Raw genomic sequence first — 15,217 nt, 5'->3', positions numbered from 1 at the left:
CATTCCCTGTATACATGGAAACATAACGAGGTAAGAGAATTTCTTCAAAGACCAAGAGCCAAACTAGGTACTCATGAGTCATGACCAATCCCAACAAAAGCTGTTTGAGAACTGAAATACAGTGGTACCCCGCAAGACGAACGCCTCGCGAGACGAAAAACTCGCAAAACGAAAGGTTTTTTCGTTTTCGAGTTGCCTCGCAAGACGAATTTCCCTATGGGCTTGCTTCGCAAAACGAAGCTTGCCCAGGGGACAGCGGGTCTTCTCTTTTGAAGCAAGGGGCGGCGGGGAGAAGCGATCTTCTCCCCGCAGCCCCAGGTCCGGGGACAGCGGGAAGCGCTTCCCGCTGCCCCCGGACCTCTTTTGAAGCAAGGGGCTGCGGGGAGATCGCTTCTCCCCACCGCCCCTTGCTTCAAAAGAGGTCCGGGGACAGCGGGAAGCGCTTCGCGCTGCCCCCGGACCTCTTTTGAAGCAAGGGTTTGCGGGGAAAAGCGATCTCCCCACCGCCCCTTGCTTCAAAAGAGGTCCGGGGGCAGCGGGAAGCACTTCCCGCTGCCCCCGGACCTCTTTTGAAGCAAGGGGCGGCGGGGAGATCGCTTCTCCCGGTGCTCCGAAGCCGGGCGGGGGGGAGGGAACACCTGCCCCAGCCGCCCCGCTTCGGAACGCTGCTCCGAAGCGGGGCGGGGGGGCGGGAACCTCTCACCCCGCCGCCGGGCATCGGAACGAGGTCCTGGACCTCTTCTGAAGGCAGGCGGGGGCAAAAGTCTTTGCTCCCCCCGCCTGCCTTCCCGGGACAGCGGAGACTTCTCCGCTGCCCCGGGCGATCTTAAAATGCTGGCGGGCGGGAGCGAAGCGTTCGCTGCCGACCCCCAGCATTTTAAAATCTCCTCGGGGCAGCGGAGACTTCGCTCCCGCCCGCCAGCATTTTAAAATCGCCCCGGGACAGCAGGGGCTTTTAAAATGCTGGCGGTCGGCAGCAAAGCCCTCCTGTCCCCGGAGCTTGCGGGGCGGGAGGTGGGAAGAAGGGCTTTTCTTCCCACCGCCAGCCTTCAGAACAGCCTTCTGAAGGCTGGCAGTGGGAAGAAAAGCCCTTGTCCCCCCCCCCCCCAGCCTTCAGAAGAGGTCGGGGGACAGACTGTCCCCGGACCTGGTCTGAAGGCGGTTTCCCTAGGAACGCATTAATTGATTTTCAATGCATTCCTATGGGAAACCGTGCATCGCAAGACGGAAAAACCGCAAGACGAAGAGACTTGCGGAACGAATTAATTTCGTCTTGCGAGGCACCACTGTACAGTTTTGGGGCAACAAATGTAATCAGAGTAGAGGAAGTAGACAGGTGGGTAAAAGTTGTTTTGAAAATAGCAACTCTCCATTACTGCACTGATCTGCAGGCCACAACAGTTGCATTTCAATTTTTCAAAAGACCCTCAGGAGTGATTACTAGTTCTTCAGTGCCTAATTTTTTCCAGAAGCAAAGGCCAGTAGTAACTGGGTAGAATAGTGCTCCTTCATGGCATCAGGAATCAATGGGTTTGGTAGGGAGAAATAATTTCTTTTCTGAATAGTTTCCAAACATATATAGAATACCTACATATATAAAAACATTTTAGAACATATATATAAAATCAATACAAATACCAACCCTGCTTAAAAGCCTGTTGAAAAAGTAAAATCTTCAAAAGGCACAAAAAAGACAATAGAGGAGGTTTGAGTCTGAAATATAACAGGGGTTCCAAAGCGTAGGTGCTGCCACACTAGCGACCTGGTATTCTTGAAACTTTTATAATTGTTTATTTTTATCATTCCCTGACAGATACATGCATTTTAGGAAAACTGGTTTCCACAATACCTCCAACATTACTATATGGTCACTCTGTAGGAGTCTGGGGAGTGGACATGAAAGGATGAAGGTGGCCAAAAATGACTCCTTGAAAGTTCTTTATAAGTCAGTGATCAAGCATGCCTACTGCCTTATTATGTAAATTACTCTTTTTCTCAGCTTTTTGTGGAAATGAGTGCTTGAAATTGTGGAAGTCAGAAGGACATGTAATCAATTTCATAATAAAAAACCCCAGAGATACTAGGTTCCTTACAGTTCAGCAGCTTGTAGCTCAAGGACTACCTCTCCCCATATGAACTGACCCGGGCCCTAAGATCATCATCTGAGGCCCATCTTTGTGTGCCTTCTTCACACAAGGTTGATAGGGTGGCAACACAAGAACGGGCCTTTTCTGTAGTGCCCCCCCCCGCCACTTGTGGAATGCTCTCCCCAGGGAAGTTCGACTGGCGTCTTCATTATACACCTTAGGCACCAAGAGAAAATGTTCCTCTTCAACCAGGCCTTGGGCTGATTAACATCCTATTCCCTTTTAAAGGTTTGTTGGAGGGGGGGAGGGGGTTATTGGTTTGCTTTTATTATGTATTTTGTGCTTTTTAACTTGTATTCTTATGTTGTGAACTGCCTCGAGATCTATGGGTGAAGGGTGGTATACATTTTTAAATTAATAATAACATGTAACAGAAACTTGGGGGGAAATCAAATTGTAATTCTTGTCTGAAAAAGTGTATATGCCAGACAAAATTCTATAAGAAACTGACTTTTGAAATAGAAAGATTACAGTGGTACCTCAGGTTAAGAACTTAATTTGTTCCGGAGGTCCGTTCTTAACCTGAAGCACCACTTTAGCTAATGGGGCCTCCTGCTGCTGCCACGCTGTCGGGGCACGATTTCTGTTCTGATCCTGAAGCAAAGTTCTTAACCCGAGGTACTATTTCTGGGTTAGCGGAGTCTGTAACCTGAAGCGTCTGTAACCTGAAGCATATATAACCCGAGGTAGCACTGTACTTTAAAAACAAGTATTGTGTTCCCTCCCCCCTAAAAAAACATTTTTCCAGAGGAGGGTGAACCCTGGAAAAACCCAGAAAAACAGTATTTCCAGAAGTGGAGCTTCAGATTTTTTTAAAATAAAAAAATACATCTCTATCCAGGAGAGCTAGGAAACAGCTGGGAAGAGAACGCCATATTTAGCAAAAATGACTCATCATCCCCTTCCAAATGAAGGGATGCAGCACCTGAGAGCACTAGCGGAACAGCTTTGGGAAACAGAGGCAGAGCCACATAGGTAGCAGAATGAGAGCAGTAAGCTAAAAACATCTGGGGGTTTAAGGGTGATTTTCTTGGGAGATATAATGTACACAAACTATTTGTTCCCAAGTATGTTCGACCGGTTTATTATTAAATAAAACAAATTAAACTACTACAAAAACTCCACAGACATCCAGCGCTACCTCCCTCCAAAGGAACCTAAATCTGGGTAAACTGAAGCATCCCCTGAAACTTCTCAGTACTTATGAAACCAAGATCAATGGTCCAATTCAGCAAGGATAATTCCTCAGCCGATTTTTTTCTCTCACACAGGGTTCTGAAGGGAGAAAGTCTGTACTCAGGGTTCTTCGAAGCAGTCCTTACCCCCTTACATGGGACTTACAATACTATAAAAACAAGCAGCAATTAACCATTTCTTTGGCAAAGGCAAACCTCCGATTCATGAGGATCTTGGGGCTGAGGGCTTTCAACTGGGCCCAGCCCTTCAAAGCACAAGCAACCAGAGAAACAACTGGCTCATGGAAACTGCATGTTCCGAGGAAGCCTTCTCTTTCAAAAGATGGGGGTGAGGTGGAGGGAGGAGAACAGAGTGAGAAGAACTGGGCGAAACAGTATTAATTCTATACTGACTTGTAAAAATATCTGTAGAAGTGTGCTTATGCCTTTTAACCTTGTTAGAGCTGTATTTCATTTCAACGTCAACTCCAGCCATGATGCATTTGAAACGCAGCTCATTGCCTCAACCAGTGACCAAAAGAACATTTCCCCCCTCAAATATATATTCCTAGGTTTAACTGCAAATGAAGCCATGGTTTCCCTATCTACCCAATGGTATCATTATTTTATTATAGTTTAGGTTGAGCAGATGTCTACAACACCACTGGTGTTAGAAGACCATGAAACTGCTACCAGGAAGAGCACCTTCACTATAACATCAAAACAAGAATAGTATCATGGAATTGAAGAGTTAGAAGGAACTATGAGGATCATCTAGTTCAACCCTCTGCAATGCCGGAATCTTTAACCTAACATGGGGCTTGAACCCACAACCCTGAGATTAAGAGTCTCATGCTCTACCAATTAAGGTATGTTCTACAAATAGTACACTAGGACAGGTAGTGTACAAACCTTTTAGATCAATTTCAAGCATGGTGGTTTTCTAAGTGAAACATCTGAAGGCAGTGGAAACATATGGCTCTGAAGTTCACTAAATAATCAAGAGCAGACTATTTAGGCACACAGTACCCCCAGGTTTGTTTCCTGCAATATTGTTTGTTCTACTTCAGGTTATCTTTAAAAGACTCAGTAATTTTTAGACGAGCCCTGCTGGATCAGACCAAAGACCTACCTTGTCCTGCATCCTGTTCTCAGTGGGAAACTAGATGCCTATGGGAAGCCTGCAAGTCGCACCTGAGGGTAACACCACTCACCCTACTTGTGATTCCCAGCAACTGGTATTGAGAGGCATACAGACAATGGACACAGTATAGCCATCATGGCGAGCAGCCATTGAATACCTCCTCCTCAATGAATTAAACCTCTTTTGAAGCCATCCAAACTGGTGACCTTATTCCATAGATTAACTATATGCTATGTGAAGACGTACTTTCTTTTGTCTGTCCTAAATCTTCCAACATGCAGCTTTATTGGATGGCCACTGGTTCTAGTATGAGGGAGAAAAACATCTCTTTATTACATCATTCATAATCTTACACACCTCTCTCATCTCCCCTCTTTCTTGCGTTTTTCTGTAAACTAAAAAGCCCCAAACTTTGTAATCTTTCCTCACAGAAGAGCTGCTCCAGCCCATTGATCATTTTGACTGACCTTCTCTAAAAAATTTCCAGCTCCACAATAGCCTCTTTTTGAGGTACAACAACCAGCACTCTACAGAATATTCAAAGTTCATTATATAGATTTGTATAATGGCACTGTACTAGCAGTTTTATTTTCAATCCTTTTCTAATGATGCCAAATAGGAAAGCTGCACTTTTCATATCACCTCAAGTTGTCCACTACTAGCCCAAAGTCATTCACTACCAATTTAGCCACCATTATAAAACATGAATCACTTCACATACCGGTACTTGCTTTCATTGAATTTCATTTGCCATTTTAACACCCTATCACTCAGTCTAGAGATCCCTTTGGAATGTCTCCTAACCACTTTTTGTTTTTACCACTTTCAATAATTTGATATCATTACCCAACTTGGCCACTTTCATTGCTCAACTTCAGAGATGCATACCATTTTTTGGGCAACTTTTCCCAGCACATCAAGTCTAAATAAATGTAAAGCAGCATTAACAATTATAACATGTTTCTCACTTGGGAAAATGTTGTTCCTAACCCATCACTTAGGCATGACCTACTAGCACTTAGGCTACACTACAGTATTCCAAGTTCTTACCAGCATGTGAAAATGCAAAGGACTTACACACAGAGATATCAGTTATATTCAAGAATTAATCCAGAACAAACTGCTATTCTGAATTCTATATACAAACCAGTTGCTCTGTTGGCACCAGTCTGCCTCGAGAGACAACAGAGTGCACCTCCAGCAGCTAAGCCTAACTGCTACCCTAGTAGCAACTTAGGGCGCAAGCCTAGCAGTGTGTATTGAGGTCTTGGGCTGCCTAGACAACAAGACCCTCCTCTCGGCCTCACTGATGTGGTCCAAAAGAAAGCAGAGCAATACATTGGTGTCAGCTTGGCTGCAGCAGTTGACAGGAGGCATACACAGTGCCATGCAACCATCTTAGGGACTCCACTCTGGATAGAGTCCCTGTGTATGGTTTTGTGTAGCCTTTTCTTCTCCCAAATGTATTCAGCAAGGAAGCAGAGGTTTAGGATAGGAGTTACCCTTCTCCTAGGTGGGCTACCTTCCCAGGTTGACGTGCCCCACCTGCCCCTCACTTCCCTCTACAGCACATGCAGAAATTGGCTTCTTGACTATTGGACCCACTTTTGGTCTTGTCTGCTCAATCCACCAGAGCCTGTCTTTGCATGCAAGGGAAGTCTCTAACTCACCAAATGTTTGAGACCCATCAGCTACCCTTGCCCATTTTAAGCCAGCCAGTTGAAGCCATTTCATGGGGTGTGTCCACTTGCTGTTGCTTGCTGACAGCTTCTAGGAGCCAGAGGTAAGAGCTAAGTGCAGGATGGGGACCAAAGGTGGACAAGCTGCCCCAGAAGGAGCACCACATGTCCCCCACAAGAGGTAGTATCCTGCCCCTAACACCTCATACACTCAAACTACCCCTAACACCCCATATACCCCACCAGTTGCTCTAGTTAATATATTTGCAGTGGGGACTGGTATTACTGGTTTAGTGTGCATTTTGGCTGCATTTATGTAAGCCAGACTTGATCTTTTACCAATAAATTGATTAACTGTGTCCTTATGATGCCCTTCACTAAAGCGATCAATCTGAACCTACAAAATCATTCACATAATCATAATTCCACATCGCCTTTTAAACATTCTCCAGTGTCACCTTTTCATGCTCAAAAATCCAACACTGTTAGATCCAATATACATTTTTAGATCAAACATAAGTAAACCCCAATCTCAAATTCAATCTTAATAAGGTCAAAAGCTAGGCTTTATGTTTTACAGTAAATTAAGAGTGATACTAAATGAAATGCTTGAGATTTGTGATTCATCTCCCATTGCCGCAGATCTCTTTTGAATATACCCACAGAGGCTCCTAGACTGCATCAAGACCACAGCACAGAGGGACTTTAACTCTTTCCTGTATGCCATTTTGCAAATGCAAATCATGCCTCTCCCAGCCAAAGCACGTCTGCTATTTGACCCACTATGAGAAGCTGTAAGCATACCTGTGAATTTTCTCCATTTGTGTAAGCAGTAGCTGAAAGGTGGGCAGAGATTACGGCAGGAAAAAAGCACATGGAGAAGGTTCAAAAATCCCCCAGAGCCCTCATGGCTACTTCTAAGAGAAAATGATAGTTTTGACCACAGATTTGTAATATCTGGTCTGTTTTGGGACTAAGAGTAAAGGTTAGTTTCATTAACCTACTACTGTATTGCAGAAGCATAGCACCACTAACTTTCAAAAGTAATTTTCACCCTACATAGGACTGAATCAGCTTTAACATTAGCTGATTTCACTGGGTTTAGGCATGTCTTCTATCTAGGATTGGGAGCACGAAGCATTTTGTAACTTAATTTCCAGAACGGTTCCAGTGTGAAAGTCTTTTCATTTATCCCACTTCCAGAATAATAGCATTTAACCTATGCTGGATAGAATATACATTAGAACCGACTCTTGGATTCTTGCTCAAGTAAACAGTGCAATCCTATACCTATCTACTCTAATGTAATATTCATTTGAGTTCAATGGGACTTATTCCCAAATTTGTGGTTACCAAAGTGTTTGTAACCCTAAGCGTTTGTACCACTGTATAGGATTGCAGCCTTAGCTGTGAAAAGTGAAAAAATGCCTTCATCCTCTGTCTCCTATGACATGCAAGAAATGGCGTTATCTAGTGATATTTCCATCCTATTTAAGCCTTGAAAATACAAATAATTTATCTCCAACAGAGAAGTTTTAAATTAAATAATTATTTAAAGGTTTTCATCTTTCCCTTCAAATTCTTAAATACTGAAATAATCAAAAGTTGGAAGAACTTTATGGTCACCTAATCTATGTAAAGGCCATTATTTTCCACAACTGATGCTACAAATTATTTTTAGCCTGGAATATATCACTTGCAGGTGTTTATGTCACTTTGAGATTTGTATGAAAAGCAGGGTGGAAATAAAATAGACTGATAGTGGAAATGGTAAAGTATTCTATTTAAAATGCATTGTATGCTCTAGCTAGCTAATGTAGGTTACCCTCCATTCTACTTACAGAGGCGAGAGGTGAAAGAGCCACTGGAAGTAGCATCTGTGGAAACAGAATTAAAGAATTCAAATCTAGAAAGCTAATGCATAGCACATCAAGAAAGCTGCACCATTTCTTGATGTGCCTGTAGTAGGAAAGGCTGTGTTTACAGATGGCTCAAGCCAATAAGGATACCACGATACAAGAGAAAATATGGAAAAAAATCAGTCATCAGTCAATATGGAAAACAACCCTTCCTGACCCTAATCTGGCTGGATGTAAATGCAGAATTACCGTATTTTTCGCACCATAGGACGCAGTTTTTCTGTCTTAAAAACTAAGGGGAAAAGCCTGTGCGTCCTAAGGAGCGAATGCAGGGGGGGAGGAAAGCAGGAAAAGCCCCCAAGAGCCACACACAAGCTTCGCGCGGCTCTTGCGGGCTTTTCCCCAGGAGGGAGAAGGGACTGACGCGGCCAGTCAGTCCCTTCTCCCTCCTCTAGAAAAGCCTTGCGCAATCTATCGATCAGGTATATGAAGACGACCAGCACGATCAGGTATATGAAGACGACCAGCAAAGTCAGTCCTCAGGGAATGTGCAGGCGACCTTGGAACGGACAGCTCACGGAAGAACCCCGACCAAACCTAAGAGGAGGCGTGTAGTGGTGATAGGGGATTCCCTACTGAGGGGAACAGAAGCAGTGATCTGTGGGCCTGACAAGATGTCTCGGGAAGTGTGCTGTCTCCCCGGGGCTAAGATCCAAGATGTAACTGAACGACTGCAAGGAATCATAAAACCCACTGACAAATACCCCTTCCTCTTGGTTCATGTGGGAACCAATGACACTGCAAGCAATAGCCTCCAGAAGATCAAAAGAGACTACGAGGCTCTCGGCAGGAAATTGAAGCAACTAAATGCACAAATTGTCATCTCATCTGTCCTCCCAGTTGAACGACGTGGCCCAGGGAGAGAGGGAAAAATAGTGGAAGTGAACAGCTGGCTTCGCAAATGGTGTAAACAGGAACGGTTTGGATTCTTAGATCACGGACTGCAGTTTCTTGAAGATGGACTTCTGGCAAGCGATGGGCTGCACCTCACAACGGTTGGGAGGAATGTTTTTGCCAAAAATCTCAGAAACCTCATCAGGAGGGCTTTAAACTGACTAATGTGGGGGAGGGAGACAATGCTCCTGAAGGTAGGAGTCTATCAATTGATGAAGATGATCATCCAAATGTCATAGACCAAATGGAGCAAACAGCATGCAGACCTAGTGGTGGGAGGAAAAAATCCTTAAATAAGAGTCACGGGGGAATGATTAATGGACTTCAATGTCTGTACACTAATGCGCAAAGCATGGGAAATAAACAAGATGAGCTTGAGCTCTTGGTACAGCAAACTAAATATGACATAATAGGCATCACTGAAACCTGGTGGGATAAGTCCCATGATTGGAATGTAATAATGGAGGGATACAATCTATTTAAGAGAAACAGACCAGACAAGAAAGGGGGAGGAGTGGCGTTATATGTCAGGGATGTGTATACCTGTGAAGAGATCCAAGATTTAGAACCCCAAAGCCAAAGTGAGAGCATTTGGGTCAAAATTAAGGGAGAGAAGAATAACAGAGACCTCATTGTGGGAGTTTACTATAGATCCCCAAGCCAAACGGAGGACATAGATGATGCCTTCCTGGAACAGATGGCCAAGCATGCAAAAGGAAGGGAGATAGTAGTAATGGGGGACTTCAATTACCCGGATATTTGTTGGATGTCAAACTCAGCCAAGAGCATAAGGTCAAACAGATTCCTCACTGGCCTTGCAGACAACTTCATTGTCCAGAAAGTGGGAGAAGCAACAAGAGGAACAGCCATTTTAGATCTCGTCCTAACCAATGTTGATGACCTGGTTAGTGGGGTAGAAGTGGAAGGATCATTAGGCACGAGTGATCATGCTCTTCTGAAGTTTACTATACAGCGGAAAGGAGCAGCCAAGCATACTAGGACTCAATTTCTTGACTTTAAGAAAGCCGACTTCATAAAACTTAGGGAAGTGCTGGGTGAAATCCCATGGACAGTAATACTAAAAGGAAAGGGAGTTCATGATGGCTGGGAGTTTGTTAAGAGGGAGATAGTAAAAGCACAACGTCAGGCAATACCAATGAGACGGAAACATGGAAGGTGCCTAAAGAAGCCAGGGTGGCTATCTAAAGAACTTTTAACTGAGTTAAGATTAAAAAAGGATGTGTACAAAAAATGGAAAAGGGGGGAAACCACCAAAGAGGAATTCAAACAAATAGCCAGCACGTGTAGACACAAAGTCAGGAAAGCTAAAGCACAGAATGAACTCAGGCTTGCTAGAGAGGTTAAAAGCAACAAAAAAGGCTTTTATGGGTATGTCCGTAGCAAAAGGAAGAACAAAGAAACAGTGGGGTCACTCAGAGGAGAAGATGGTGAAATGCAAACAGGGGACACAGAAAGGGCTGAACTCCTCAATGCCTTCTTTGCCTCAGTCTTCTCCGATAAAGAAAACAATGCCCAACCTGAAGAATTTGGAGCAAATGATTCAGCAAAGGAAACACAGCCCAGAATAACTAAGGAGATAGTACAAGAATACTTGGCTAGTTTAGATGTATTCAAGTCTCCAGGGCCAGATGAACTGCATCCAAGAGTATTAAAAGAACTGGCAGATGTGATCTCAGAACCACTGGCAGTCATCTTTGAGAATTCCTGGAGAACAGGCGAAGTCCCGGCAGATTGGAGGAGGGCAAATGTTGTCCCTATTTTCAAAAAGGGGAAAAGAGAGGACCCAAATAATTACCGCCCAGTCAGTCTGACATCAATACCAGGGAAGATTCTGGAGCAGATCATTAAGCAAACAGTCTGTGAGCACCTAGAAAGGAATGCTGTGATCACCAATAGTCAGCATGGATTTCTGAAAAATAAGTCATGTCAGACTAACCTGATCTCGTTTTTTGACAGAATTACAAGCCTGGTAGATGAAGGGAACGCAGTGGATGTAGCCTACCTTGATTTCAGCAAGGCATTTGACAAGGTGCCCCATGATATTCTTGTAAAGAAGCTGGTAAAATGCGGTCTTGACTATGCTACCACTCAGTGGATTTGTAACTGGCTGACTGACAGAACCCAAAGGGTGCTCATCAATGGTTCCTCTTCATCCTGGAGAAGAGTGACTAGTGGGGTGCCACAGGGTTCTGTCTTGGGCCCGGTCTTATTCAACATCTTTATCAACGACTTGGATGATGGACTCAAGGGCATCCTGATCAAATTTGCAGATGACACCAAACTGGGAGGGGTGGCAAACACCCCAGAGGACAGGATCACACTTCAAAACGACCTTGACAGTTTAGAGAACTGGGCAAAAACAAACAAGATGAATTTTAACAGGGAGAAATGTAAAGTATTGCACTTGGGCAAAAAAAAATGAGAGGCACAAATACAAAATGGGGGACACCTGGCTTGAGAGCAGTACATGTGAAAAGGATCTAGGAGTCTTGGTTGACCACAAACTTGACATGAGCCAACAGTGTGACGCGGCAGCTAAAAAAGCCAATGCAATTCTAGGCTGCATCAATAGGAGTATAGCATCTAGATCAAGGGAAGTAATAGTGCCACTGTATTCTGCTCTGGTCAGACCTCACCTGGAGTACTGTGTCCAGTTCTGGGCACCACAATTCAAGAAGGACACTGACAAACTGGAACGTGTCCAGAGGAGGGCAACCAAAATGGTCAAAGGCCTGGAAACGATGCCTTATGAGGAACGGCTAAGGGAGCTGGGCATGTTTAGCCTGGAGAAGAGGAGGTTAAGGGGTGATATGATAGCCATGTTCAAATATATAAAGGGATGTCACATAGAGGAGGGAGAAAGGTTGTTTTCTGCTGCTCCAGAGAAGCGGACACGGAGCAATGGATCCAAACTACAAGAAAGAAGATTCCACCTAAACATTAGGAAGAACTTCCTGACAGTAAGAGCTGTTCGACAGTGGAATTTGCTGCCAAGGAGTGTGGTGGAGTCTCCTTCTTTGGAGGTCTTTAAGCAGAGGCTTGACAACCATATGTCAGGAGTGCTCTGATGGTGTTTCCTGCTTGGCAGGGGGTTGGACTCGATGGCCCTTGTGGTCTCTTCCAACTCTATGATTCTATGATTCTATGAATCTCTCCAGTCGTGGGAGGCTGCGCAAGGCTAAAGAGGAAGCCCGGGCAGCGAGCGCGATCCATCCCGCTCACTGCCCGGGCTTCTTCTTTAGCCGTGCGCGCCTCTCCAGCCGCGGGAGGCTGCACAAGGCTAAAGAAGCCAACTTTTTAAAAATCTCTCTATCTCTACCTCTTTTTCTTTTTTCGTCCTTTCTCCACCCCCTTATTTTCCTCTGGATCAGTGTTTTTATCTAGATTAACGTTTTAGTTTGGAGGGGGGGAATATTATAAAAAAGGAAACTTTGCAGCTTTTATTTTAGTATACAATAAAAACAGATTAAACAAAACACAAGAGAAGGAACTAGCATAGAAGAAGAGAAAAGGGAGGATACAAAGCCATTTACCAGAGGTAGATCTTAACCCTTGCCTCACCTGGGAGCTTCTCTGGGCAGGAATTCCCTCGGCTTAAGTGGGGTGAGGGAAGAGTGGCAGGTAGGGGGGTACCTACCTAGACAGTGAAGCCGCATGTCTCTCCAATGAAAATTGAGATTGGGCATTGTGTGAAGTGGGACGCGGGTGGCGCTGTGGGTAAAAGCCTCAGCGCCTAGGGCTTGCCGATCGAAAGGTCGGCGGTTCGAATCCCCACAGTGGGGTGCGCTCCCGTTGTTTGGTCCCAGCGCCTGCCAACCTAGCAGTTCGAAAGCACTCCCGGGTGCAAGTAGATAAATAGGGACCGCTTACTAGTGGGAAGGTAAACGGCGTTTCCGTGTGCGGCTCTGGCTCGCCAGAGCAGCGATGTCACGCTGGCCACGTGACCCGGAAGTGTCTCTGGACAGCGCTGGCCCCCAGCCTCTTGAGTGAGATGGGCGCACAACCCTAGAGTCTGTCAAGACTGGCCCGTACGGGCAGGGGTACCTTTACCTTTACCTTATTGTGTGAAGTGGCTGTGGATCTCCTGCCGCAGAAGTGTAGGACTGTATAGAGTTGGGAGGGCCACCCGAGGGTCATCTAGCCCAGCCCCCTCACAATGTAGGAATCACAGCTAAAGAACGCCAGGCAGATGGTCCCCCAACCGCTGCTTAAAAGCCTCCAGTGGTGGAGACCCCCAACAACTTCCGAGGTCACAGAATTGCAGGGTTGGAAGGGAACCCCAGGAGTCATGTAGTCCAGCCCCGGTGGACAGCGGGCACGATCCATCCCGTTGTGCAAGGCTAAAGATGCTGCTCAAGGCTAAAGAGGAAGCGTGCAGCTTGTCCGTTGCTCTTTGGGGCTGGGGGGGGGAATAATATTTTTTCCCTTGATTTCCCCCTCTAAAAACTAGGTGCGTCCAATAGAGCGAAAAATACGGTAGATACTAAAGCATAGGTATCTGAGCACTCCAAACATTTTTTGGGTAATTTTTAGTAGTAACCCATTTTATCCTTTGAGCAATTATTTATTATTCAAGTCTAGTTCTACCTAGTCTCTTATCTTCCCTTTACTCCACTGATGTTGTCAGCAAGACTTTTTCCCTCAATATCTTCCCCATCAAACCATCAAAATAATGAAGGATCCCTATCAGGCTGATCAATTGCCCCACTAGCAAAAGTTCAAAAATTAGTGGAGTTCAGATGTTAGTATTACTAATTAAACTCCACGAGGACAGCATTATCACAAACATTGCACAATGTTACTAACACAAGTACTGTACATAGTTTAAAAGGAAACTGCCAGTTCTAGTAGAAAAAAATGTTGCAATATCTATTAGAATGCAAGAGTACATAAAGAACTCCTCGATTTTAAATCAAGGATTGTTGCAGGAAGTTGTCGTTTTTACTAAGTTTCTCAATCTAAAAATAGTTAAGTATTGCTTGAAAAAGCAGCCAATTGACGTTAACACTTTCCCTCTAACTTTGTCCCTGCCAGGAAAAAGGACGCGTCGGAGCAGAGGAAGTATCTTAACAACCTAGAACGTGCTTTATTTGTGCGGGATAAAAACTTTAAATCCCGCCCAAACTGTTTGCCTGAAGCAGGATGCTCGTATCCCGCTCTATTAATACAGTCATATCACAGCAGCTGCTGCAGGAAACCGCAAATGAGCTCCCACCACCCAAGTTCACATCCCAGAAGCCAAACGCACAAGACCTTCTTGCTACCCTTTAAGCAAAGGTTCATTTCACATCTTCGCTCAGCCAAGGAAGCGAGTCCAAAGGTTGTTTACGGGGGAAAGAGGTCATCCTACTACAACAATTTCCCCTCTTTCTTTTTGTAGGAAAGACGGGAGAGGATATAAATGGGAATTTCTACACTCCCTCCCACCCCTCAAAAGAAGCCCAGAGGAGTTCGCACACCGGCCCAGAGTCTCCCCAAGGGGGGAAAGACCGAGGGAATGGGAGGACGTGGGGTGCGGGCAGGGGGTCCCCAATACCCGCCCATTCCTTCCGAGAAGGCGGCGGCAGCAGCAACCAACGACGCCCCCCCCAAGGCCTTCAGGAGAAGAAAAGGCTTCGGGGGCTCCCTTCCTTTCCACCCCTCCTCACATGGTAGAAAGAGGGAGGCGGGAGGGGAAGAGACGCAGGCCGCCGCGACGCAGAACTGGGGGACTGCGGGGGACACATCTCAGGAATCAAAACAAACCGAGGCGCTTAGGCCGCTGCTGGGAGGTGAGGGGTGAGAGAGACGGAGAAAGGAAGGCCTCATCCCGCTTCCCTGTGGGATCCAGGCAGGGAAAAAGAGGCGGCGGCTCACAGGGGCGACTAAGCGGCGGAGGGAGGCGAGAACTATCTCCCACTCAAGCGGTTCCTCGGCCTCCCCGGCCCCCACCCGATCCCTCAGAGGGAAGAAGGAACGAAGCCCCCCCCCCCCCCCATCCCGCCTTTACTGTCCTCGAGCCTCGTGAAGAACAATTAAACTCGAGGCGCTGAAATGGGCCCAACGCACAACCCCCCCCCCCCGCCTCCTCCAGCGCGCCTCTTACCCCCCCTCCTGGCGGACCCCCCCGCTCAGGCGGGAAAAGTACTGCTCGCCACCATCACCGACTCTTCAAGATGGCGGACATATCAGCTCCTTCGAGTCCTCCTCTGTCCCCATCCCCCCATTCCTGCCAATCAACCCTCTAAGGCTCACACCT

The 15,217-nt window shown here is 45.9% G+C and overlaps 1 protein-coding gene across 10 annotated transcripts in view; it reads right to left on the bottom strand.

The window, feature by feature from the left end:
* The window catches only part of PPP6R3 (protein phosphatase 6 regulatory subunit 3), a 61,683-nt gene extending 46,482 nt beyond the window's left edge, over nucleotides 1-15,201 (bottom strand). For 7 of the 10 annotated variants that reach the window (XM_077931984.1, XM_028735826.2, XM_028735885.2 and 4 more), the window contains exon 1: nucleotides 15,065-15,198. The gene's annotated coding sequence lies outside the window, so the exon portion shown is untranslated. Of the gene's footprint in view, nucleotides 1-15,064 lie in introns of all 10 variants that reach the window. The other 3 variants (XM_028735863.2, XM_077931994.1, XM_077931997.1) reach the window with 2 other exon arrangements.
* Nucleotides 15,202-15,217: the final 16 nt, after the last annotated feature.

This window comes from Podarcis muralis, chromosome 1 (assembly GCF_964188315.1).
Source record: "Podarcis muralis chromosome 1, rPodMur119.hap1.1, whole genome shotgun sequence".
NCBI classification, from domain to species: Eukaryota; Metazoa; Chordata; class Lepidosauria; order Squamata; family Lacertidae; genus Podarcis; species Podarcis muralis.
The sequence above is the reverse complement of the archived record's forward strand: the minus strand, read 5'-3'. Positions and strand labels throughout refer to the sequence as shown.